The sequence below is a fragment of the Anas platyrhynchos genome, chromosome 5 (assembly GCF_047663525.1).
Source record: "Anas platyrhynchos isolate ZD024472 breed Pekin duck chromosome 5, IASCAAS_PekinDuck_T2T, whole genome shotgun sequence".
NCBI lineage: Eukaryota > Metazoa > Chordata > Aves > Anseriformes > Anatidae > Anas > Anas platyrhynchos.
Window position 1 is genome coordinate 51,064,977 of NC_092591.1, and position 26,108 is coordinate 51,091,084.

General features: G+C 34.8%; 1 protein-coding gene across 15 annotated transcripts in view; it reads right to left on the reverse strand.

Moving 5' to 3' along the window:
* The window catches only part of LRRC4C (leucine rich repeat containing 4C), a 513,499-nt gene that overhangs the window by 40,757 nt on the left and 446,634 nt on the right, over positions 1-26,108 (reverse strand). For 12 of the 15 annotated variants that reach the window (XM_072039043.1, XM_072039047.1, XM_072039041.1 and 9 more), the window contains one exon: positions 10,723-10,855. The exons of 1 other annotated variant lie outside the window; for it this stretch is intronic. The gene's annotated coding sequence lies outside the window, so the exon portion shown is untranslated. Of the gene's footprint in view, positions 1-10,722; positions 10,856-11,948; positions 12,074-21,893; positions 22,044-26,108 lie in introns of those variants that run through there. 2 more of the 15 variants (XM_038180181.2, XM_072039051.1) reach the window with 2 other exon arrangements.

A 26,108-nucleotide genomic window follows, 5' to 3' on the forward strand; every position in this document is an offset into this window, starting at 1 on the left:
GTATGTGTGTGTAGTAGCTGAAACATAAAAAGCAAGCAGGAAGCTCCTGCTGGGAACACAGGAAGAAGAGGTCTTAGATTTCTCTGCATGAGGTTAGAGAAATGTTTGGAGATATGTTCCCCTGTGGAGTTCAACAACAAAGTAACCATTAAACAGCCAAAAGCATGGCACCAGCAAAGGAGAAAAAGAAAATGGAAAAAGCCTATACAGCAGTAGATGTGCTGTGTTAGTGACAAAAACTGGATCTAATGGTCATTACTCATAATTTTCAGCTGCACTGAGGTAGATTAGGAAAGTATTAAAAGTAATCACGAGCCTTAGAGTAAGGACCACTTGGATATTCTTTTGATAAAATGCAGAATAATTAGAATAAAGATCAAAAATTTATCTGTCCATACACGAGTGCAAAGAAAAAGAAAGAAAGGAAACCTCCTCCTGCTGCTGACCCACCCCCCCAAAAAAAAAAAAAAAAAAAAAAAAAAGATTGACAAGAGGAGAAACTGTAGTCTTGTTTGTCCAGAGCTGATGGAGAAATAGGAGGATCACAAACTACACTGGAAAGCCAGTTTAACAACTTGCTTTCTGCATCTTACATCATCCCTAAAAATAAAATCCCTGACAAGCCATAATGCTTACAGTGGAACAGGAGCCAGCCCCTCCCATAGAAACACTATTTTGGCGTGATTTTATAAAATGTGCATCTTTGTCAATAAAATAGACTGCAAAGATCAACATGGATCAAATACTAGGTAAGAAAGTGCCATCTTTATGTCATCTCTTTGCCCCGAGGCTGCGTCCAATTGGATCTTACATCACAGACATCCATCTAATGTTTTCTTGTGTCTAGTTAACTTGAACTTCTTGACGAGCTTCATGCCTGGCTTCATGTTCCAGACATAAATCTCCTAGTAAAATAAATAATGCATGTTGCATTTTTCCTAAGACTGATGGTGTTCCAAAAGAGAAAAGAAAAGTGGATGACACGTTTTCTTCAGAGAAAGGTGGCATCTGAGACCAGGAAGGGCACTGGATAAGTAATGTTTTCTCTAACTGCAGGCCATAAATCTCTTGGAGGTCATCCAAAGGTTTGAAAAGAAACCTGTCAGTGAGCAACAGCTCAGTTCTGTAGAGCTGGGAATTAAGAGGGATTATTATTACTTACTCCAATTTTTACACTTCCTAGAAAGCTTCAAGTCATCCTTAATTGCTGGATATAGTTCAGCTTCTTCAAAATGAGGACATCAATAAGCACAGCTGTTTTCTGCTCTCCTGTCCTGGAGAAACTGGTTACTACTGACTGGTAGAGATCACTCAAAAATACATGAGCTGAAAGGGCCCTTAACTTTCAGAAAGTTGGCTAAATATATTAATTAAAGCAAAAGATGTGAGGAGAAATGACAAGACAAATAGACCATTGTTCCACAGACATTTCTCTTGGCAACAGTGCCTTTCTCAGGAAGCTCCTGCCTCCTGTGTCCCCAGCTACTGTTTCCATCCTCTGAACACCCATTTGGTGTTGCTGATATAATTCCACACACTCAACAGACCACCAGGGAACCAGGTTATAACATCCACATCAAAAGCAAGCCTCCCTATAAAAGCAGATTATTTAAAAAACATTATTTTTAAAACATTGTTTTTAATCTATCTTTTTCATCATGCAACCCTATAAACAGTGGTACGGATAAGCAATGGGGACAGAATCAACTTAAGCACAATGAGCTACTGAATAACTGCCTCAGGACAGAGCAGGAATAGAGCTAGGTGACACAAGGGAAGGACTCATTACTAACTAGAACACTGATCTGGAAGACAGAATGACAAGGTGTCAGTTAACCATGGTACCTATCTAGGGCAGAGGATAGGGTGAGTCAGCAACACAACAAAAAAAAAAAAAAAAAAAAAAAAAAAAACAATGCATAATTTGATGCAAATGAGATCAGTGAAATGTTGGCAGAATTGTTTCCAAGAAGAATGTTTTTCAATGTTTTCCATGAGGTCTTTATAAGCACCAAATATGATGAGGCTATTGAAGCTTGCAAGGCAGAACTGCAAGACCAAGTCAATAGAGAAGCATTGATTAAATGCAGAAGGAGAAGAGTAAGAGTAGATCAAGGGAGACAAAAAATATCTCTGCAGAGTTGAGGTAGCAAAAAATTGGAAGGTTAATCAATTCTATCAATTCTCCTGTTAAATTATATAAATAATAAGTTAATAATAATAAAAAATCCTATTGTAAATACTTACCCATTTCTTTTGGAGGGAAATTCAAGGAGTAAGCAAATGACAGCACAGTCAGGGCATCTGGAGTATTTAGGTCTTAACTCTCCTCTTTATACTACCTACAGCCAGAGGAAGCAAAGGTCTAGGGAAGCACCTTCCTTTCTCAGACACACTGCTGAGCTCAACTCGACATTCTACTTCTCCTCCATGTACAGACCTCCAGCTGTTTTTATTGGGAGTTCTGGACACTGACTGAGTTTAAACTTCCTAATAACAGCAGGAAAAAAATGTGTATGTAGTGCACCTGAAACACATTACTCTCTCTCTCTCAGGGGAAAAAAGAAAAAAGAAAAAAAAAAAAGTTCTCAGCTGCAAAGACAAGCATTTAAAAATATCCCAGATTTTCTTTCTCTACAGTTACTTTTTTAAAGTAATCCTGTGCAATGAATGAGGCACGGTCTCAGTGGATGGCAGACATATAGGAAGAATGACTAAGACATGATCACACACTTGAAGATAGTGACATAATATTTACGTGGATATAAACAGTTTATCATTCTATCCCTCCCATATTTACATTTTACTGGAAATGGTTTTCTACCACAGCAATCCTTACATAGGAACTAAACTGTTTCTGAGGAGGGAAGAAGTTGCAAATTTCTACTTAATTTTTTCTTAGAAAATGATGAAAGCAGAAAGCAGAGGTGTTAATGGCATGTGCATGAACACTGTTATTACAGTTGTCACAGGAGGTTAAAATCCTAAAGCCAAACAGTTCCAAATTATTTAACCTATTGTCATCACAATAGTCATCACAAGTTCAGATTCATGTTAAGTCTTATTATAACCAGTATGTATAAGGATCAGCACAGTTGTTTACTTGTCCTCGTTATCATTTCTTGTGTACACTAAATTCATAGCATGACCAGGGAATCTGCAGTCTCTTTAAGTAGAGAATATAATGTATGAGAGTGAATTTGTCCTTTTCTTCTTCAGGTCACTAGAAATAACCATGGCATTCCTGGTATGACAGTGGGCATACATACATCAATGGCTCTATAACCTCACCATGAATGGAAGGAATTTAACTTGTGTGTGTGTGTGTGTTTCAAATATACATAACTCCTATAGCCAACAAATAGCTCTTCTTCTGAATTCTAAGTCAGTCCTTCCTTTCATTCCTTCCTCTCACTCCTCCTTCCTGCATTCCAGTTGTTGCCAGTGCTCATAAATTTTATTTTATCCGTAATAATAAGTAAACATCAATTCACATGCTTAAAATTGTATCAACACTAACAAGTTTCTGTCTGAGATATTAAGAAAATAATCAAATGTATTTAGATATATTTTTATGTATCTAAATAGACTAGCACCTTATTATTAAGTCAAAGTTTCAACCCCATCCTGTTGAAAATGAGAAAATGCCTTTCTATCAGTATTAAGAGGTTTCAAATCAGGCCCTATTTGTAGAAGTCTTTTGTATTCTGAAAGTCTTTACTCTTTTCCTATTTTTCTTTTTTGTTCTATGTTGACTCCTGAGATAAGGAATAACAAGCAACTGGGAAAAAAACAACAACCCCACACTGAAATTTGCTTCTGGGATAATAATATAATTCTCTGACCTATGTGATCCATAGTTAAGTTTTCAAATGTTACTTATTTGTAACCACTTGTGTTAACACTTTTTTAAGTGCCTAACTTGAAAATAGAGGAATGAATAAGTGATACCCGTAAGAGAACATAGAGAATACTGTATTTCTTTTATAGTATAGAATAGTATAGAATAGCATAGTATAGAATAGTGTAGATTACTATATTTCTTTTCACAAAATCACGTCTAAGCATGATGGAATAAAGACTTTCTGTTATTTCATTCACAGGATGGCACAGCCTACAGTTTTCATCCTGGAATTCTCGCCAAATTCTACATTAGACTGTCCAATAGGAAACTGCTTGTTCACACATGGCTCGGGAAAATCTGAAAATTTGGCAAGTGAAATAAATAATGTCTAATATTCCTTCTCCATAAATCAGTGAAACTAAATAAAAAATAAATAAAAAAAAAACATTCTGTGAACTGGAACTGGAAATGCATGCCAGCAAGTTCAAGTAAAACACATGTAATAGAAGTTTATGTTTTGCTCACATCAGATTAAATCCCATGAAAATCAGATTTCACTCTTCAACTTCTAAAGCATTTCTCACATTGTGATTTTAATCAAACTGAAATAAAAAATAAAAAGAGAAAAATGCATCTATTGCAAGCCACTGTACTTCTGGTTTACTCAGATTTTCTTAGTGATCTTCAGTTGTTACTTGAATCTCATCAGGCTGTTAACTGGGACAGTGGAAAGGTCACTAGAAAAAAATTTCTGCTGGCATTCTGTCTGAAACAGAATTAGAATAAAAGAATTCTGGGAATATTTAAGAAAAAAAAAATATCAAGGAAGAAAAACTTTCCAAAACATGGAGTTCAGGAAAGGTGCAAGCTATCATTTGATCTTGGATTAATAATCAAGAGGTTCATCTAGCAGAGCCTGACTGACATATTAGAGTATGCCAAGTATGGTGTCACTGTTTCTATATAAATTCCTAAACCCAGCATGCACTTTCTAGATTTTTTTTTGTTCATTTTGTTAATTAGAATTTTGGTTTAAGCAAGTGAATAACCATTGATTTCCTTCTGTGACCATGTAGGATGCATAAAGTTTATATACAGCTTGAATTTGATTTGTTATTGCTAACACTGATAAACCCAGTTTTGTTTATGAGCCCCATTTTTCACTTTTATTTTCTTTTTGGATCATGACAGCTGGAAATTCCATTATTAAATGGCCACCAATTCAGACTTAAATTACTTCTGGTACTAAAAGAACACTGATTTTTCATGTTGGTTATTTTAAATTTAACTTTTGGCTGCAGTAAAGGAATGGATTACAATAGCTCTCAGATCAGTCACTAGTGGATATTAGTGACATTCCCCATTACTGTGAAACCCAGACACTAGTTGCAATTCTTGCAATTCAAAGACACATAATAATGAATTTAAATAGACTAAGTGGAAAAAGGCTCAGATTTCAAAAACATTAAGAAAGAGTCCTAAGTCCTAACTTTCTTAATCCTTCACCTTTGTGTCTTATCTTCTTTATTTGTAAAACTGGAATAATGATCAAACAACAGGAGCTGCAAAGGTTAAAAAAAAAAAAAAAAAAAAAAAAAAAAAAGACCTACGCGTAGAATATACTGCTTCTAAACATGTAGTTTTGCTAAAGAAACCCATTTCTGAGTGCAGTGTTCAGAGAAGTTGAGCACTTTTGTGCTGCTTGGTTATTTAATATATTAGGCAGTGTACTACCATTTTCACTATGATGTACTGTATTTTTAAGTATTGATCAGAGGCTCACTGTGTTCAGAGAGGCACCTCTTGTTTCTTTATGCATCTGAAGGAATTAATGACTGTGAAGCAGTCAAATACTCTTGTAATCAGTACACACACACACACAAAATCATAGATATAAATCAAGGGGATTAAATAAAGACATCGCTTCCCTCATTTTGGCATACATCTCAATGTTGTAGAACACCTTTTTACTCTTTGCTTACATAGCTCTTTTCATAAAGTGTCATAGTGCCATAATATACCAATGTTAGAAAACTACTGAAAATAATAATATAATAGTATATAATAGTCTATTTGTCAAATATAAAGCAATGCTTTAATATATTAAAAATATATGCTCAATTTAGCTTTAGTTCACCTATGTTAGCTACTATATTTTATGCCATATAAAATCAGTTTTATCTGTACAGCTCACTTGCTTTACAGAAAAAAATGCAGGGATTACCCCCAAAATAAATTTTATTTTACCTAATTTAGTTCAAATATCTGTATGGCTGAAAAGAACAACAATTTACTGGATTAAAATAATCTTCAGCCCCAAAACACAAAGCATATCCAGGTCTGCCTGGTGATGTGGGCTGTCTCTTTGCCATCTGCTCCTAAGGAGGAAGAACACAGGACTGTTCTGCCAGAGGGAATTCCTTCCCAAAGGCTGCTGTTTGGCAGCCATCGTCTCCATACTGATGCTTATGGAGAAGTAGGAAGCATTCCCAGCACCTGTGTACCAACGTACAGCTCCTTTAATTTACTTGCATACATAATCTTTTGAACTTCTACCCACAGCAATATAGGCAGTCCTGTTTCACTCGATTCATTTTTATCCCCAGTACAAAACCAGTTTAAAAATAAAAATGAAAGCTATACCTAGCAAAACTTGAGATTAAAGTTTTGCACAGTGCAAGCAAACAGAGCATTGCAAGCCAAAACAAAGCAAACAAACAGAACAATGTAAAATGTTATTCTAATCAAAATGTTGTTCCAATCTATGCTTACAACTAGGTTTCATTCACATTCCTCATGTAAAATGTCTTTCAGTGTGTTTTTGCTCAACAGCTATAAAGTCATGTTTTATAGAATCATGCCCCCTTCATGCAGCTCCACAAGAATAACTGTCTTCTCCAGCTACTTTGATACAGCTTTAAATGCCCTAGGGAGTTCCAGCTGCAGTCAGACACCTTGTGTATATAAATTGGTTTCAGTTTGCTCTTTTAATAATCATATTGCTTAATGCAGGCAGTTCATTTGGTAATGTTCAATTCTTGTTACAGCTATCAATACCTTCATAAGAAACGTTATTCCAGACATTACATATAAATAAAAGCTGCTGTGCGTCTGACAGTTTCTTACAGAAACCTCACCTCCTACATACATACAAATGGCAAAGAAATAAAAAGTGCTTTGCCTGCTGTATCTGAGAATAAATCCTTTTCTTCCCCTCTCTCCTCCTTTTACACAGCTTCTTTTGTCACAAGACATTTAAAGTAGTTCGGTGTTAATTTTTTTAATCAATTACATGTTGCTAAATAAACGGCTAATCTTTTGCGAGTTCCCAAGATGTCAAGGGACTTAAGGAATTTCACTGAGTATTTTTTATTTGGATCAAATTTTCTACCACCAGTTTCATTCTACTGTAGCCAAAGAAACACTTCCACTAAAGCAAGTGTTAAAAATTGCAGGACAGGAGCCTGAAACATGACAGGAACTAGAATATTCTGAGAAAGGTACCTAAAACATTCAGTCTCAGAAAGAATAAATACCCTACACTGCTCTCCTTCAGTACCAAACAACTAGTTTCCTGTCTTATGTCATAACAGAACTTGAGGAAATTGGGATAAGTTGCCACAATAGGTAAAAAATTAAATAATAATGGAGAAATAACAATACAAAACAAAAGTGGTAGATGAACAAAAAAAACAATGCTAGAGAGGGAGAAAAGAAAGAATTAAATTGGGACACTGAATCCTAACACACTGAAGGGGTGAGCTTTTCTACCAGTTTTTAATGAAGGAGGAATTTCACACAGTGAGTTTAAGCAAAAAGAAGGCATCAGTTTTCCCACAAAACATACAAAATTCATTAAATATGGTGTTCTCAGCTGTGGAATACAATGTGTATAGCCCACTGAGTGCTGCTTGGTAACTTGTTTCCTTCATACTTGATTTCTCAGATCATTCCAAAGATCCAATGGTCTGGTTTTGGGATGTTACAATCTTTAGGTTTCTGTAAAATATTAAAGAAATTGCTAAGTTTTCCTAACTCAATTTTTCTCGAAGGCTATCAACTTCAGTTCTATCTAAGGGTTCTTTCTTCTTACATAAATTTTTGGAGGTCCCTTGGTAAACATAAATAAATAAAAACAGAAACTTCACAGTTTTCATTTATGGATACAAAGAATATACATATATATAGTTACTTAGTTGAATGTTCCCTTTGCCTGATAGCAATGGACACTGCCTACACAGTTTTGCATGGAAAACATCCTTGCTTTGTGATTTCAGTCTCAATTGCCAGCTCTGTAGAGCTAGTTGTTGTCGCACAGGTCAGTATCTATAGCCATTCAAAACAAGTTTTTTTTCTAAACATGTCTATATGAATTGTTACTAGGTGAAAAGAACTTCGGGTTTTATTTGAATATCTCATTTCTGCTGTCTGAAATGCTGGGACATACCTCATTCTCAAATGCAATTTTTCATTGTGTATAAGGATATTATTAATTCTGAAGCTGAATGTCCTTTCAATTAATTTGAAAGGCTTGAACTTTTCCACAAAATATAGAACAGAACTGGCTACTTAACTGGTTACTTAGGAAAGGAAGAAAAACAGAACAAGCTAGATCATCTAGTTCCAGTCCCAGTTGCCACAGGGGAAAATAAATAAATAAATAAATAAATATTAGAACCATTCATCTTAAAATAGACCAAAAATAAGTAATAAGTACTTATCATACAGAAACAGAAAAGTGAAATGCAAACACATCCGCAGTAAGCTGAGCAGCCAAAGAAATGCAAGTAAAGAGCTCCATGTGCTGGAACAATGTGAAACATTTGAAGTTCCCACCACGAACAAAATATGGTCAGAATTCAAGAATATATACCTACTCCTGATATCAGATTGATATCAACACAAATGAAGACAAAAGCCTCTTACCAAAAATATGGGTCCACTAAGCACCCTGTTTCTCATTAAGTGTAGGGCTTGGAGAAGTTCAAATTTTACTTAGTACGTTGCAAATAAAGAGATCTCAGTTTCATCTCACCTAGCTTCAGTTTTCTTTCCCTGAAGGGTTGTAACTTCTTTCCAGTGTAATGTCTGGCACCCAAACTACTCTCTATGGCACTGAGGTCACAGAAGCATCAACAAAGGTACATTACAAAATTTCTACTCATTTTATTGGTTAAAAAAATGCAGCAAGAAAACATCAGAAACACAGCTTAGGATTGAAGCCAGATCCATTGGATCTCAGACTAGTTCTAACCATAAGCAAGCTAGCTATTCTTGTCTTTCGTTTACAGCAAATTACTTGCAATCAATTGATGCAATTTTTATAAAGACTACTGGACCCTTATAAACAAAAAGCCCTATTAGCTCATTTTTTCTACACAATAAAAAAAAAAAACAAATTAGGTCTGGATAACTTAGACTAAATTGATTAGTGAGACCTTTGAGTGGAAGAGTTCTGAAAGGCAGACTACGAAACCAAAATTATGACTTTTATATATCTATAAAGTGAGAGGTAAGACCTCTCACTTTCCTATATCAACCATTTCTTCTGTCACGCATAACTTAATAACTTCTCCCAGATAATAAAGTACTTTCTATTCCTTATAGAAGGCTTTTGACTCTCTCTTTCTACCACAGCTATAGGTTATACAGAGACATAAATAACTCCAAGTAAGTTATGTGAGTACAGATTGGCTGGTTTTCTGGCAGCTGCCAAGCCTGGTGAAGCATGGAAGCAATTTGTGAATTGAAGCAGTGTAATCTCTGAATGGTTTTAATTAATGTATGCCAAGGAGCTGAACTGAGTTCACCAGCAACAAAAAGGAAGGTATTTCCCAGAGACATTTGAAAGCCTAGACTAGTACTCAACCAGTCAAATCATCCATACTCCTGAGCAAAGGAAAAAGCTTTCCTAATTAAATGATGTTTTGTTCTTTTTGGTTGTCTCAAGAGATATGGGAATAGAACCTTATGAAAACTTTTGCATCAAAAATCCCATTTCATTTTTTACCGGTGTGATTTTCCATTGTTAATACTCTTAGTCTCTGCATATATTAAGGTACATTCATAAATGAAAGAAGTAAGTCAGCTTTTCAGGTATTTTGTAAAGTATCATGGGACATGATTGGTTTAGGATGAGTGCACAAAATCTGTTTGTTCAGCAAACTTAATTATAGCTGAGGACCAGTAAATACATACATAGCATGGACATACTGAGATTTAACTGGGCTCAGATGTACACAACATAGCTGAACTTTTGGGACAGCTGAGAAACTTAACATTCATTGACTGGTACTTCTTGGCTGAACTCTCTCTTAACATGAAGGAAGAAGCATTACAGTTAGGATGCTGAGGGATAACAGATCTTTAGTTTGCTCATTCTCTTGGACGTCTAAAATGTTAGCAATAAAAACATCCATAGTTAAGATTCGGGGAGAAAGACAGTCTCCATAAACACAACAGTTAAGCCTCAAAGATAAGACCAAAATAAGCCAACCAAACATAATTATGTACTGTGAAAAATAAAACTATTAAGTCTGCCTAGGAAACAACATTTAATTACTCAAAGTTGTGGCAGATATGCTGGCATTGTCATAAGCCCTATGAAGAATTTTTTGGAAAGTTGCTGTAAATTTTGTGTGTTCTCAAACAGGTCCAAGGGAAGGCAAGAAAAGCACTGTAAGATAGAGCCTTCAATTTCTCACTCACATAAGGAAGGGAGTTGACAGCCAGGGCTTTAAGAAAGATTTGCAGGAGACAGTATGCGCACTTGAACAGCGTTAAAAGTATGTGCTCCTGTTCCCTACTAGTTTTCTGCCATGTACGACATCCAGGAGCTTTAACAGCAGACTGTGCAGAAGTATCCTAGCATGAATTACCTTTTCAGTAGGTTTACCGTCTTGGGAGGTGATGCTTCTCCTCGTATTCCAAACTACCCCTGGACCTTCTCATCCTACCAGACCATTGGAGACTTTTCCACAAAGCTGCCTGGACCCCACCACAGCATCTACCCTGTGGAAGAAACAAATTTTGAAAATCCATGATGCATCATTTAAATCTCCTAGAGACAAAATCATTTGAAGATGTTGAGAGAGAATAAGTAATGTAGACTAAAACATGATATAGAAGAGCTGTCATTACACTACCCGAGAAAGTAGGAGAGTTGCAAGATATGCTGTTCCTTCAGCATACTTGTATGTATAACATGACTACTAAAAGCGCAGTTAATTTTGGGAAGGCTTAAAGACACAAATACAAGCACAGAGATTTCACAGGCAGCAATTTGTTAATAATGTGATCACTTAATCTTGCATATGAAACCTTGCCTGCTACTGCATTTTTACAAGCTTAACAGTAATGAGAAGAGTGTGTTTGTTACTGCTATATTTCTGTAATGTGTAGCTTCATCATACATAAAGGATATGGTGGTAGAAATTAGATCTTTCCACTGTCATTAACAGCAGTGAAACACATACACATTTTGAGGATGAAGTATACTTTCCAGCATTTGAACTTTCCTTTATTTGGAGTCTTAGATGCAAATAGTGATAAAATGAAAATGGGACAAAAGTTTAAAAATTAATTACTCTGCAAAAATATTTTCCACTTATAGCCTGAACAGATTGGACATACCTTAGTTAAATCAATGAATAAATAAATATTAAAAATAATTATCATACATATAATTTCATAGCTTGTAAACACTAATAGGCAAGAGATACAAAACAGACCTTTTATTTAAAATCTTTTAAAATTACTGCTCATTCACTAAAGAAAAATATATTCCACTGGCTCATGTTTATGACTAAAGACAACAGTAAATGGTGACTCCAGATAACCCATAAGTCACTGATTCTGTTTTTCAAAGACATGACTGCTTTCTATTCCTTTGGCCTCGGCTGCCTAGCAACCTCCACAGAGCTTTCTTAGTCTATACTAATTCTGGACAGTTTTTATTTATATATTTATTTATGAGAATGTCTATAAGAAAGATACAGAAACAAAGAGCTGTTTGTTCCTTGTTTCTAACACTGGATTCTAAACAGATCACCTCAGTGGTTCAGCAAAGGACACAGTCCTTGGTTTTGCAATGAGAGGTACCTACCTCCTTGAAATTGGGAACTAAGCAAATCCCACTTTCCATGAGACAACAGCTGAGTCTCTGTAAGAAGCTCCTGTTGTAATGGGCACTGATATTTCTTGCTGTCCCTGTTGATTTGCTTCTTTGATACGCTTTTTCACCCTGAAATACTAGCTGTTTATGTAAGGCTCCTGCTTTCATGCAGCCTGGAGCTTTTACGTAAGATGAAGACAGTTTGTGCTGCTGTACTGAGTCACTAGCAGTTCCTGCATCATCCAAGCACTGGAAGAAAATGGAGATTAAAACTCATCTCCTGCTGTGTCTGTGACTCAAAGTGGGACAGTTTGGAAGGAGATGGGACTACTTATAATAAGTAGTTTGAAACTGGATATGGACTGTCTCTCTCTGAACAAGTCAGAAGCTTTCTTGGAAATGCCTATTTCCTCAGGGCTTTTTCCTTCATTGGTTTTTCAAAATTGAGGACTGCACAGAAAATATACCAACACTACATGAGAAAATACTTTCTTACCAATTCAATTCATATACCACTTTACAAATACTGCTAGATCAATTCATCCCCTGATCAGCATATCCCTCTTCTCCAATCAGGAGGGAGAAAAAAAAAAAAAAGAAGAAAAAAAAAAGGTCAAAGAAGTTTCCTAATCTGCTCTTCACTCTTCAGAATAGTGGTCATATCTTGTGGTCACATGGCAGTGACATGGCTTTTGTATCTCATGTCTCACTAGCAGCAGAGCTATATATAAATAAAAGACTTTTTTTTTTTTTTTTTTTTAAAGTAGTATAAACAACCACCAAAGAAAAAGTCAGGTTTACTTAAAAAAAAAAAATCTGCATCAACCTATTTTAATTTGAGTCATGCTGAGACCATGATGGTTGTAAGATTATGGAAGTACATGTACATCTTGGTGTTTGCCTGTATGAAGACATCGATGTTCATTTATGCCAAACTTAACAGTACAAAATAAGTATATTAAATCTGAGCTACTGTAAAAGAAAACCAAAAATATATTGAATCATAGCAGTGTCCAGCAAAACTAAAAACTAAATGGATTATAGAAAATGATTCAAAAATAACCTAGTAGATAAAAAAAGCTTCATTTTTAGGTTTTTAATGAACAGTGGAAGCATCCACAGAAATAGATGTACAAAGATATTCACTAAGCAGGAGAAAGAGTTTTTCAGTTCAAGGAACAGGTAATTTTCTAAGTTGCTTTACCTCTGTCATTCCATGCAATGACATAAGTTTGTAGTTCCCTGAAAAAGTCTCAATGTGTGCTCCTTGGAGTTACTGTAATACAAAGAAATTCTGACTACACAGTTAAGTAGCAGCTTATTGGTAAGCACTTTCCTCATACTTATGTTCACTTTTTACACTATACCATCATACCATCTCCATTAAAAATGGACAGTCTGGGATTTCCCACTCTTGCAAAATGTAATCATGGTTTCATGTGCTCTACAGTGTTAAGCCAACCTTCCTGGAAATAAAGGTAATGAAGAGTACCAGAAGCATACACTTGCGTATCTGTTTTCCCACTTTCAGCAAGAAATCTTCTTTTAATAAGTCCAAGAACATATAAATTGATAATAAAAACATTTTTCATGCACTTTTATAAAAAATTGTTATAATAAGTTTTACTACTGTTGTGGTTTAACCCAGTGGGCTGCTCAGCACCACACAGCTCTTTGCTCATTGACTCCTCCAGTGGGATGAAAGAAAGTAACGGGGGAGGAAAAAAAAAAAAAAAAAAGTAAAAGCTTGTGGGTTGAGATAAAAACAGTTCAATAGGACAGAAAATGAAAATAATAATGATTATAATAATTAAAAGAATATCAAAACAAATGATGCACAGTGCAACTGCTCCAACTGCTCACCACCCGCTGACCAATGCTCAGCCCATCCCCAAGCAGCAACCCCCACATCTCCCAGCCAGCCACCCCATATTTATTGTTCAGCACAATGCCACAGGGTGTGGGACATCCCTTCAGTCACTGTGGGCCAGCTGTCTTAGTTCTGTCCCCTCCCCGCTCATTGTGTACCCCCAGCCTCCTCACTGGCAGGGCAGCACAAGAAGCTAGAAAGGCCTCGGCCCTTTGTGAGCACTGCTCTGCTCAGAAACAGTGGTGTGTTATCAGCAGCATTCTCATCCTCAATCCAAAACACAGCACCATACCGGCTGCTAGGAGGAAAATAAACACTATCCTAGCTGAAACCAAGACACATACACAACGAAGAAAGTGTGTTAAAGTAGTCATTGGACAAAAACTTTTGGAAATATGCAAAAACTAGAGAAAGAGAAATCTCTCAAGACACATGGAAGAATAAGTTACAAGGAGTCTCATCATAATTTCTGAAGTCTGTAATGAGGTTTGAGTATGGAATCTAGTATAGATTTATACTTTATTTATATAGTACATTTATTTATACAGTACATTTATACTGGCAAATCTCACCTGCCATACACTTATGCTTAAAAAAGGGTTATACTGAAAAGATTGATTTTGGCCATCTTCCTCCCTTCCAATGCTCCTCAAAATAAAAAAGAGAGCTGTAAAATAGCTTATTTTTCTGATTATGGACTACTACAGCAAAATGCAGTGTTAAAGAAAGTTTGGAAAAAGGACATTATGAGAAAAATGAAGTTTTAGTAAGAAAAACGTGAAAGGAAAACTATTGTTAATATACAACATAATCTTTGCTTAAATAACTCACGAAGGAAAACTGCAAGAAATCTTTTTAAAATAGTCAATAGTATCAGCTCAACGCCCAGCTCCTCGTTCTAAGTGCTCTGGTTTTACTCCACACTTATGCCAGTACAACAGATCAATATTTGGTCCTTTATCTTTAATGCTTTCTAAACATTTATTATGGCAATAAGTAACACAAGCTCATTGAAGTTATAATCAGGCTTTTGTAATTGTTCTTAAAGCAGTTATTTTTTATGAATTGCAATCAGATGAAAAAAAGCTGCAGAAAAAGAAGACTTATTAGAGAAAAAAAATAAACATGGTAGCATGCTCTACCATGTTGACATAGTAAATGAAATACACAAGGAGAAATTAACAAATATCTACTCAGTTCCTGCCGTTTGTAATAAATATTAAACGTTTGGCTATTCACATGTATCACTAACAGGGTAGCATTCAACTGCCAAAAGAAAGGGGGCTATTTTAGATGATCCATGTTACTGTATCTGCCCTGAGTTATTCCAGAGGAGCACAGGTTCACTATAGGCCCCATCTCTTATCTGCTTGCTCCTGTGGAACTCTTGGATACTCTGGGACATCTGAAATAGCATCTGATGCCTTTACTTATGAATCTGAATTGCAAGCAGTTAGCAAAATACATGTGAGCTCTTTATGTTAGGTAACAAGTAAGGGTAAAGGCAATAAAACAGGAAAAATGTAATGTGCTATGTCCACATAAGACTTTCAACAGTCCCAGAGGGTACAGGGAGAGAATGATACTCTGTACAGTTTCTTAAACAAAGAAACGCTTTTATACACACACTGTCTTACCAGTAAATATGAAGAAGTTGAGTTAAATCTCACCTCTGAATAACTGCTGATTCACTGTGCAGTAAAACTAGCTATCAGTGTTTTCTTGCTGATTTGAAGAGGCATTCTTGCCAACTTCTATTCCCCTCAGTTGTTGACTTATTTTGCTATTTCAGATCTCTATTTTATCTATATACTTATCCGAATAGAACTTTTATATAGTAAAGAATTGGCCAAACTGACACAATCTTTGATTATTCATGGTAAGGTCATAACTACATTTTTTCCTGGTTTTTCGGCTAGTAAAATCCTCAGTAAGGATTATTCTCCAGAATCAGACGTATAATTTTTGTGTATGCTGCACTTCTGATTTTTCTTCTTTCAAGAATGCCAGATGGAGCAAAACAAAGAATAGATGCAACTCCGGTATGCTGATATTTTTATACTTCTGCATTTGAGTTAAGCAGATGGAGGTTAGGTAATTCTACACAGATATTCACCAAAACAACTTAAGTGAAGGTATAAATACCATTTTCTAAAATCATTCTGAGCTTTTCCGTGTCATCTGCTGCAGCAAAGAAATTCACTCATATACTTGGATATGTTTTGTACATCTAATCAATAAACTAGTTAATCTGTGTTGAACCAGTCTTCTAGACCATTGGTCTTATTCAGCCTAACTAATACAAATTTATGAGTGGTTCATTTCAGAGTTACTGTGTTGTGTGAAAAACAGGCCTGGTGTCTTTTTAATCTGAGTGTGTGTGTGCCTTTATAAACTAAAATGGCATTAAAATTGCATATTTCCCCCTGCCAATATTCCCCCCATTTTAAGACCCGTTCTATTGACTACTAATAATAGTCTCCAGACACTCATCTGACAAATGGCTGTTTAATTTATTTTTTACTATGAAAGATTTGACCTGATTTGTTCATCTATAAATACACATTTTTGTGCTGTAGACACAAATATGCATTTGTGTTAGCTTTCATCCCTGCTGTGTTTGTACAACACAGTGTGACATTCACAAACAGAAAGAAAAGAGATTGAAGTGAAGAACATTTGATAGTGTTGTCTAGCATTTTAAATACAGTGAAATAAAGAAATGAGTGCCAACGTCATCAACTGCTAAATTCAGTGTGGCTGAAATGAAACAGATCGGGACAGAAAGAAGAAAGTGAATCTCAGGTGAAAAATCAACTCTCTTGTTCTATAAAAAGCAATAGGATGAGTTCTATTGAATTCTACTGAAATAGTTTCAGCTTAGATTTCCCCCTTCAGACTAGCACATCTGCTATATTTTCATCTTAGTAATAATTATAAGGAATTCTGCCATATCATAATGTAGGATCATCAGAGGAGTAGGTAAGGATCATTCATTATCACTACAAAAAAGAAAGATGACACTCTTGAAAAGACCAACAGCCACAGAAAAATTCAGAAAGAATTTTTACTGAGTTCCAGAACTATAATACAAGAAGCCATAAGTTCATTTATTTAAAAAGCATCTAAATAAATGCTTTTCAAAATTAAAATTGAAGTTATTAGTAATTAATAATCATTATTTTTAAATGCATTATTGCTACAGTTTTAGAAATACTATCCTTCTGCTGTTTCATATGGTATTTCTTATGATTTAGGAATCTTCTGCCTACTTAATGCCCAGTTTAATGAGTTTTCAATCATTAACTGGAAGTGAATTTATGAAAATCAGCTTCAAAAACAAAGCACAGAAGCAAACTACTTGGTAAGAGTTACAGGATGCCCCTCTTCACTATTTCATGTGGACATTTCCCAGTCATAATACATTCCCCAAGTCAGAGAGTTTCAGATATGTTAACAATGCAAAAGACCTACTCCATTATGTAATCTATTTTCTGCCCTTCAAAACCTCAAGGTATTGCAGAAGAAGGTAATATCACTTGCTGGTGTAACACATGGAGAAAAAAAATGTTCTCTGAGATATCAAAGGAAAGATTTTTCTAAGACAACTAGTTTTCAGCTGACGGATTTACTTCAGAAGGATACAAAGAATATTTGTCTTATATTAATGAAGAATAAAATTTGTCTTATCCTGTATGTACATAGCTACACATCATTGTTATAAATGTGTGAATAATTCCAGGTAAGGGAAGTCATCTCAGAAATTCATAAGATTAAAAACAAGGAGATACTGACAAAGTGCATTCAACAGGTACTTAAAAGAAATAACTATTCATGCTTTTGCCAGATCAAAATAAACAGTGTGTTATCAAGAATAACACTTCAGTTGATAGCTTCCTATTTAGATACATTTAGTGAATCATTTGTCCACCCAGAGATTTCAAGAGATTTTACAGGGATGGGGCATATACAGCTTTTCTGGGTAACATATTCTAGTGCCTCACCACCCTCATACATAAATTGATTAGTGTCCTGGAATGCACACCAGAAAACAATACGTATGTTCTACTCTACAACACAGTTCAGGGATGAATACCTTTTGAATTGAGTGGAGACTCAAGTTCAGATAAAACCTACAGTGGAAAAGAAACCATCAAACTGCTTTTTACTCTTAGTTGGTCACCTAGTCATACTTTGAGAAGGACAAAAAGGAGGACTCATTGAGCCTACACTATATCTTCAGTCTTTTTAATCTCCTAAAAAGACTTATAAAATATTATCTAATGATTAGAGACTATAAGCTTCATCACTTTTTTATTTCTTTCTGAACTACCATATATTTCTTATTAAAGGCCATTTTATCCAATGGTAGGGAAAGAAGAGAGGGAAAGGAAAGAGAGGGGAGGGGGAGGAGAGAGGGAAAGAGAGGGAGTAATTCAAATTGCAATCCAAGTGCAACAAAATTTCAGCAAGGTGTCAAAGTATTAAAGTAGGAACTTGAAGCAGTTCAGGATTTTTTCATATGAAAATATGTCTATAAATGTGAAACTCAAAAACAAATAAAAACATGATTTTTCCATCTTCTTCAAATGCTCTCCAGAAATAAAACTTATTCCTTGGCTGAGAATTTGTATCATGAGGCCAAGCTTCAACTTGAGAAACAGATTTTTGTACCCAAGCAATTAAAAAGCCCTCACAAACACAAAACCAACAAATTATGCTGCTATCAGAATTTAGAAATGGAATTTCAGATAAAACCACGACTGTGAAACAATACCACGTTTTTGTATACAATCTGGTTTTAATGGCTAAGAGAAATGTTAAATTCTCTCAGGAAGAATTTCAGACCTCTTCTGTTCAGATCATTCTCCACATATCCCCTGACAGATATCCCCCAGAGCTCACAAGTGGTGAGCTCTTATGAAGGGAGTGATTCCAACATATCCACCTCTTCATCTTTTCTCTTGACAGATGTTATAGATTATTATTTCCACTGTTTGCGTTCTCCTCAATCCAGATCCTGCAATCCAGTCATAAGGTAGAAACTCCTATCTGCTGACCTGCTAATTGAGGTAATAGCTGGTATACTCAAAATATGTATAGTACACTAAGATATAATCCCAACTTTCATTTCAATGTTAAGGATTATTATTTTTTGTTGCTGTCAAAAAACTAATGCAATTAGGGAAAGCTTGGAAATTGCAATGATATTGCCTCTTCATTCACATTTGTTCATTAGAAAATCAACCTGAAGGAAAGTAAACAAAAGGGGAATATAGTTCTAGAAAACAGTTCAAAATGAGATAGAAACTGGCAATCACCTAAGTTTCTATGCTAAAAGAATAGCATAGCAAAAGAATAGCCACTGCAGAGAAAGAATACCTCATTTACAAACATTCATTCATTTCTTTGCTTATCAGCTAAGGTAGTCAAGAGAAATGTCATTATACAAAATGGATGTATTCTCCAGTAGTAAAGGGAATGAGAACAGAGCACTTTATAAACACCTCCAAGGGACTGATGAGTGATGACTATAGTTATCTGCGTCAGAGGCACAGACAAGAAGCTTCGGGCCCACTACTAATGTTATAAGCAACACAATCACTCCACCCATAAGGACATCCATAGGAAAATATTTTAGGGCTAAACAATGCCTTTTTTTTTTTTTTAAACATATGCCAAACTCTACATAATTCCAAAACATACAATATTAAGAGTTTCTTACTCCTAAATATATCATAATAATTATTTGCATAATTATTTATTAGGAACTACTAACATGAATTTATATATCAGTATCCAACTGATTCCTAACTGCATAGCAACAAATACAACTTTCCTGAGTAGTCACAAATATGATAAAAATACAGAATACAATATAAGGTTATCTTGACTGATTTTTTTCTATGTTTGAATGAAATTGTCAAAAGTGAAATAATTATAGAGCTAGTCCATAAGTTTATTGTTTTTTTTTGTATCACATACACAGGTAATGGTCTCTATACCCATCCTAAGAAACATGCATAGCACAGCAAGAATTTTCTGTATGGCAGCCATGGCAGTGTTAATTAAGCAAATGAAAATGTTTCCCTAAAAGCTGGTTTCTTTCTGTGCTCAGTTGCATCAGAGAGAAATAGAGCTAATGCTACGTGTTTTATGCATTCTGACAAACCAAACGAAGTTTGTCAGGAGAGGCTCTAGGCAGCATGCAACTTCTGCAATTTTACATCTCATTGATTACCACAATGGGAATTGAAAACAGTTCTCTGCTTTTCACATAATATCAAAAATACTCTTGCAGGCCTCAGAAAAATAAGCAGATTCTCTAGTAGAAAAAAAAAAAAAAATGAGGAAAAGCAACTTTGTACAGCATTGTTTTCTTATGAATTTGAGTCAAGCCCATCTGACCTTTGAGAAGCCTAATAATAAAGCAATAAGGTGACACACAGTAAAGCATGTCATTCTGTGAGCACTTCTGCAGTAAGTTATGTGGAACAAAAGGGTAGCTCAATACCCTGAGGCTTTGGGGATATGCTTATTTCGTGGTAAGTGCATCCTGTATACCGCCGCAGTTACACAGAGTATACGGGAATGCACAAGTCACAACAAACAATAAGGACCTAACAAAGCTGGTAAAAAAAATTAAGATTTGCTATTACTGTCACATTGCCTCAGTCATTGGCTTGTTTGATCTTCTGGAGACATCTTCTATGAAATGTTCAGGGAACTGAACTTTTTTATTGCTATTCATACAGAAATCTCAAGTCTTTCCTCTTCCCACTTCTTCAGTGACCTGTTTTTGCTAGATCCATAAGCCACAATCCACAGAATGTTACCATTTTATAAGGGATGGGCTCACATTCTAAGCACAACAAAACAAACTCAGAAACTAGACTGAATAATCTATGGCGACAGCAGTAGAAGTCTGCTCTACGCAGAGATTGCAAATGGCATATGTAGTGCCATGTGCTAAGCAAGCTGTGATACTCACTGGCCCTTTGAGGTGCCTAGCAACCTTCAGTACCATTCAGTGGGAACAGAAGAATTTCTGCACTCTGCAGAATTAGAGTCCTTATTAAAACGTTTACCCAGAAGCAATGCCAGGGCACTAAAGGTGGTAATCAGTAGTGCAGGTTGATGGTTGGACCTGAGGAACTTGAAGGTCTTTTCCATCCTAGATGATTCTGTGATTCTATGATTTTAGCTCTAGCAACAAATGTGGGAAATCCTAGAGCCCTCAGTGTTCCTTAAAATCAGGTGGATGAAAGCATTCTTGGCACAAAAGACGAGCAAGTCTTTAACTACTTACTACAACCACATTGTCAAAACCAATTTAATTTAAAAAGGAAATCTCTCTGTTATTGTTCTAGTTTCAGTTAGGACAGAGTTAATTTATAAATTAATAATTTTAATTAATGAAACGGCTGTGTGGTGTTTAGCTGCCGGCCGGGTTAAACCACAACAGTTAGAAGTAGTTTTTATAGCAGTTCCAATGGACCATTCACCAAGCGGAGAATCAGAATATCGGAGTTCTGAATTTCATCATGCCTTTCTGATATTTTATCTTAAATATGCTATTTATATTCATATATGAACATCTATACCACTTCCATGCATGTACTTCCAGTCTAGATACATTTTCAACATACACACATCATTAGAAACAACCAGTAGTATAACAGGTGAACACAGTCAATGAAGTCTGAAACAATCCAAAATAATAGAAAAACAAGGTCCAGAAAGTAAAATACATCTGTGTTACTCCCATCAGGAATATCCAGTCCCAGGAAGCTGGATGCAAAAATTAAACACAGTCATTCCCAGTGACTCTTTTGGAACATATTGGGATCTACTTATCAAGACTAGGCCTGCATGACAAAGAAACATGTTGATCAAGAGAAGAAACAAAATTCAAATGATATCAAAGTCTCTAGACTACTAAGCAGCCAAGAAGAACAAAGCTATCCTATATTTGCGTCCAACCTGTGGTTTGATTAGCAGCAGAACAGAGAAATCAAGGAAGGAAGATCCCACCCCAAAGGCGGTTTCTGAGAACATGCAAATACCTGTTTCATGCTGGACTATCAGGGTCTAATAAAAACAACAGATCACTTAGAAATGCTGTAAGTAATTTCATCCATCATCTTCAGCACACAAAAATGATAGAATAAATTTGGGTATAAAATATCCTCTTATGGCACATGGATTTCCTGATCCTGTAATATGAAGCAAGATAGAGATAAAGCAAGTAGGGCCCAGAGAAATATAGTGATGAGCCAGGTTTTATATATATATAGATACAATATAGATACAGATATATATATATACATATATACATATAAAAAGTTAAGAACAAAAGTTTTCTGCTAGCTAAAACCAGCAATCACTGAACTGCGCATTTATTTCTTCTGTATCTTGTTCACAAGAAACCATGTGGTGTGTACAATGGCATCTCTGACAACCATTCTCACCTACTGGTCATTTGTCTGCTTTGGAGTCATTAATGCCAACTATAACACTAATAATATAATTATCATCCTGGGGTTATGTATAATATATTAGTAACCTATCACCTATTACTACATGCAGTACTGCTGCTTCACCAACGTAGCCATTATAAAGTAAAAAAAAAAACATGCTTTTCTATGGTTTTCCTTATTTTTGTACATGGCATATATGTATATAAATTAAACACCAACAGCACCATTAAATACCAATGGCAAGTGAAATGTGTAAGAGACAGAATATTTAAAAGGAAAAAAAAAAAGAAATTAGTGTTTGTTTTTTTTGTTTTTTTTTTTTTTCAATTCAATTATTATGATAGTCTGCAAGACCAATAAAGAGTTTTAGATTGGATATTCTTCACTGTTACTGGCCAAATATACTCATGGCTTCAAGTATTCCAGATGGTCATCAGCTGCCATGAAATGACTGACCTGATGATCACAGGCACTTCATGAACTCCGTAAAGAAAATATGGAAATTTGGACCATAGTCATTTCAAGAATACAATGCTTGCACAGAATAGTTGACAAAGTGCCATTCTGATTTACCATTGAGTGTAAAAGTTTACACTTAATGAGGGGGTATTGCAACATGCATATATAATGAATTATTGGGTTACGTGTTTAATGCACTATAAATTTTGTTTCTCTTCCCTCCTATTTTTCTGTGAAATATGAATATTAAAAATTTCTCCTTCTTTTGCAATTTACCAAATAGATAGTAAATTCTTTATGATATTTTATTAATTTATTTATAAATCAGAGACCGCATTTGTTACTTCTTTCTAAAAAGAGTCTATCACATTAGATATACTGCTGCAAGCACTAAACACTGTGACTTAGGCCTATTAGTCTCACAATGAATGCTAAACAAAAAACCATGATAATACACTAAAATGTGATAAAATAAATGAAATAGCTATCTGTACTCTTAACTTTGTGCTTTACTACAAGTCTAGCTGTCCAAAGGGATGAATTAAAGCAAAACTGTTGTTTTTAACAAGTATGTTTTTTCATTAAATAAAGAAATTAACTAAGAATTGGTGTTTGCTCCTCATAAGCCAACAAATCCAACACAGAACACTAAAAAATGTAGGGCAATCACCTCATTAAAAAAAAAATAAAGATTATATATTTTTAACCAACTTCTAAAAACTTGTATGATCATAATTAGTAAAATTCTATAAAATAGAATAAATAGTATTCTACAGAACTGCTAAGTGTTATTATATGTAATAAAAAAGTATGTAAATTAATTAAATATAAGAGATTTGAAACTAAATAACTTTAAAATTTTAAAATAAATAAGCATTCCTAATAATACCAAATATATCCAATTCCTAATATACCAAACCTCTTTTATGCTGCTTTACTGTCAATACCTGGAGAAAAAACTCTCTAGAGTTTTAAAGCCAATTGACAGAAACATTTTTTTTTTTCTTCAGGGAAGATGGAGGCCAAATGACTGATTGTTGCCCCTATTCATCTCTGACAATAAATGATTATCTTTGAGTAGAAGAAAATCTCAGTCACCACAGCCTTGATCATGTATATTTCTTGCACCTGAAGTAAGTTCTTAGCAATATTAGTTGACCAAGAAATGCTACTAGCATACTTCACATGAACCTACTCCATCATCTTGATCATGTACCCTACCTGAGTCTGATGCAACCTGAGTCCAAAATTACCCTAAGTCTAGTCTCCTTATAACCAAAATGATAATAACAAATAGGATATTCTGAGATGGAACAATGGTGAAGTTATTAGACGAACTTATTTTGAGGACAGATTAGTCCAATATAGCTCTTTAAAATGTAAAATGAGATTTTATCATTTATAAATACCTGAAGATTACAGACATTGAGGAAGAAAATCTTTATGTAATATGGTACAGGGAAAATGAAGTTCCAAGTAAAAATGATAGTATAAATGAAGGCAGTAAACTGGACACTAGAAAAACATTTCAGAAATCTGAAATCTGTCCAAAAGTAACATAATTGTGAAAGGTGAGAACATTTGGAAATAAAGTAGACAAAGCATGAGACTGTAAGAAACAACTGTGTAGTGATCATATGGAAGGCTAAATGATCCATATTTGCCTTTTTTGTCTTTGAGATCTAGTCAGTCATTCTGGAGCACCACTACATTTTAAAACCTCTTAATTTCCTTCTTCCTTTTAAAAGGGATGTCAAAATAGATGTGACCTCATTTCCCTTCCTCTTCCTTCTGCTTCAAAGAAAGAATTTATTTATCCACTGTGTTTTCATATTTGATTCTTTCTTTATATCTGAAAACCTATTTTAAGTAACATCTGGACATAGTGTTCAACATTCTTTCTTTATAACATAACTTTCTGCAGTATTATGATTTTTAAAAGGTCACACATCACAATAGTCTTAGTGACCTTATTAAAAAAATAAATAAATAAATCAGAAAAAGCAGATGGATGGATGAAGAAATGTTTGAGCTGGAGAGAATGCTAAATACTGTGACTGCTTCCCACATCCCTACATCCACATACTGAGCTCATTCACAAACAGTAGACTAAGGTTCTCCCAAAGCGAGTGCAAAGCTTACAAACCTGCAAGCATTTTATAGAAGAGATGTCATGTCTAGAAACCCTAGAAAGTAGGATTTAAAAGTTTTTGATGCTAGAAGAAAATAAATACTTCTCTCTCCTTGTTTAAACAACAAAAAAAATTAAATGAAAATGAAATGAAAACAACAAATGAATGAAAAACAAACAAACAAAAAAATCTAAACAGTTTTGCCTTTACTGGACAACTGTATTTTAAATACCAGAAATATATGGTATTTGTAAATCATATTTGAAATGGTCAAAGTCTGCTAAAAAGGAAATGTGGTGAATTTCCAGATTCTTTTAGGTAGTCACTGGTATCCTAATACTGTATTTTCTTTCAACGAATTTTTAAAATCTCCATTAGCAGTACTCCTCTTGAAATGCACAAGAAATGCATATTGCATTGTCCTTCTTCAGAAAAAACCTTATCGACTTTCAGAGTCTCTTGCAATGAGTGTGTAAAATACATGAATTTTGTATCTGTCATCTCCACACACAATTATACTTGATGTTACCAAATGGGAACTTCATGTTAGCCAGCAAAACACCAGAAATATTGGTCCCAATGAAAGAAATAAGAAAATCAAACAATTTAAAAAAATTAGATTCACTTTATATTCAGTTTGCCTAACTTTTGCATTTTATTTGTGATCTGTAATGAAACAGTAATTTGAAGGGTTATATTAGAGCCTGTACTGCCTTTTGTTGTACACTGTTGCACACTGCAGGTGTAACAGAAATATAAGACAACTGATAGTGGTGTCTGTTGTATAAGAGCAGGAACTTTCAGAGGACCTATTAAATCTGTTCACATTTGTTTCTGTACACAAAAAGTTCTGAGATATAATTTAAGTATCTTTTTAAATACTCAGGAGCTCTTATCATCCCTCCCATTTCAACTCCAGGAAAATAATAGGTTTTGATTGATAGCCTTCAAGTAAGCCGATCTATTTAACTCTCTCTCTCTCTACTAAATTGAACTTAATTGCTACATAATCTGGTGAAAATCAAAAATTGGCAGACAGCACTCAAGATACACTTGAGAATGGAACAGCAGGGGCTTTTCAGATCTGGAACTGAGCTGCACAGTGTTCATGCAGTTGAGAAGTTGTGATAGAAAGGGTTTACAAATTAAGAAAAAAAAAAAGAAAAATGTGTAATGAAACAAACTCATGACTTACACATTGTATTTTATG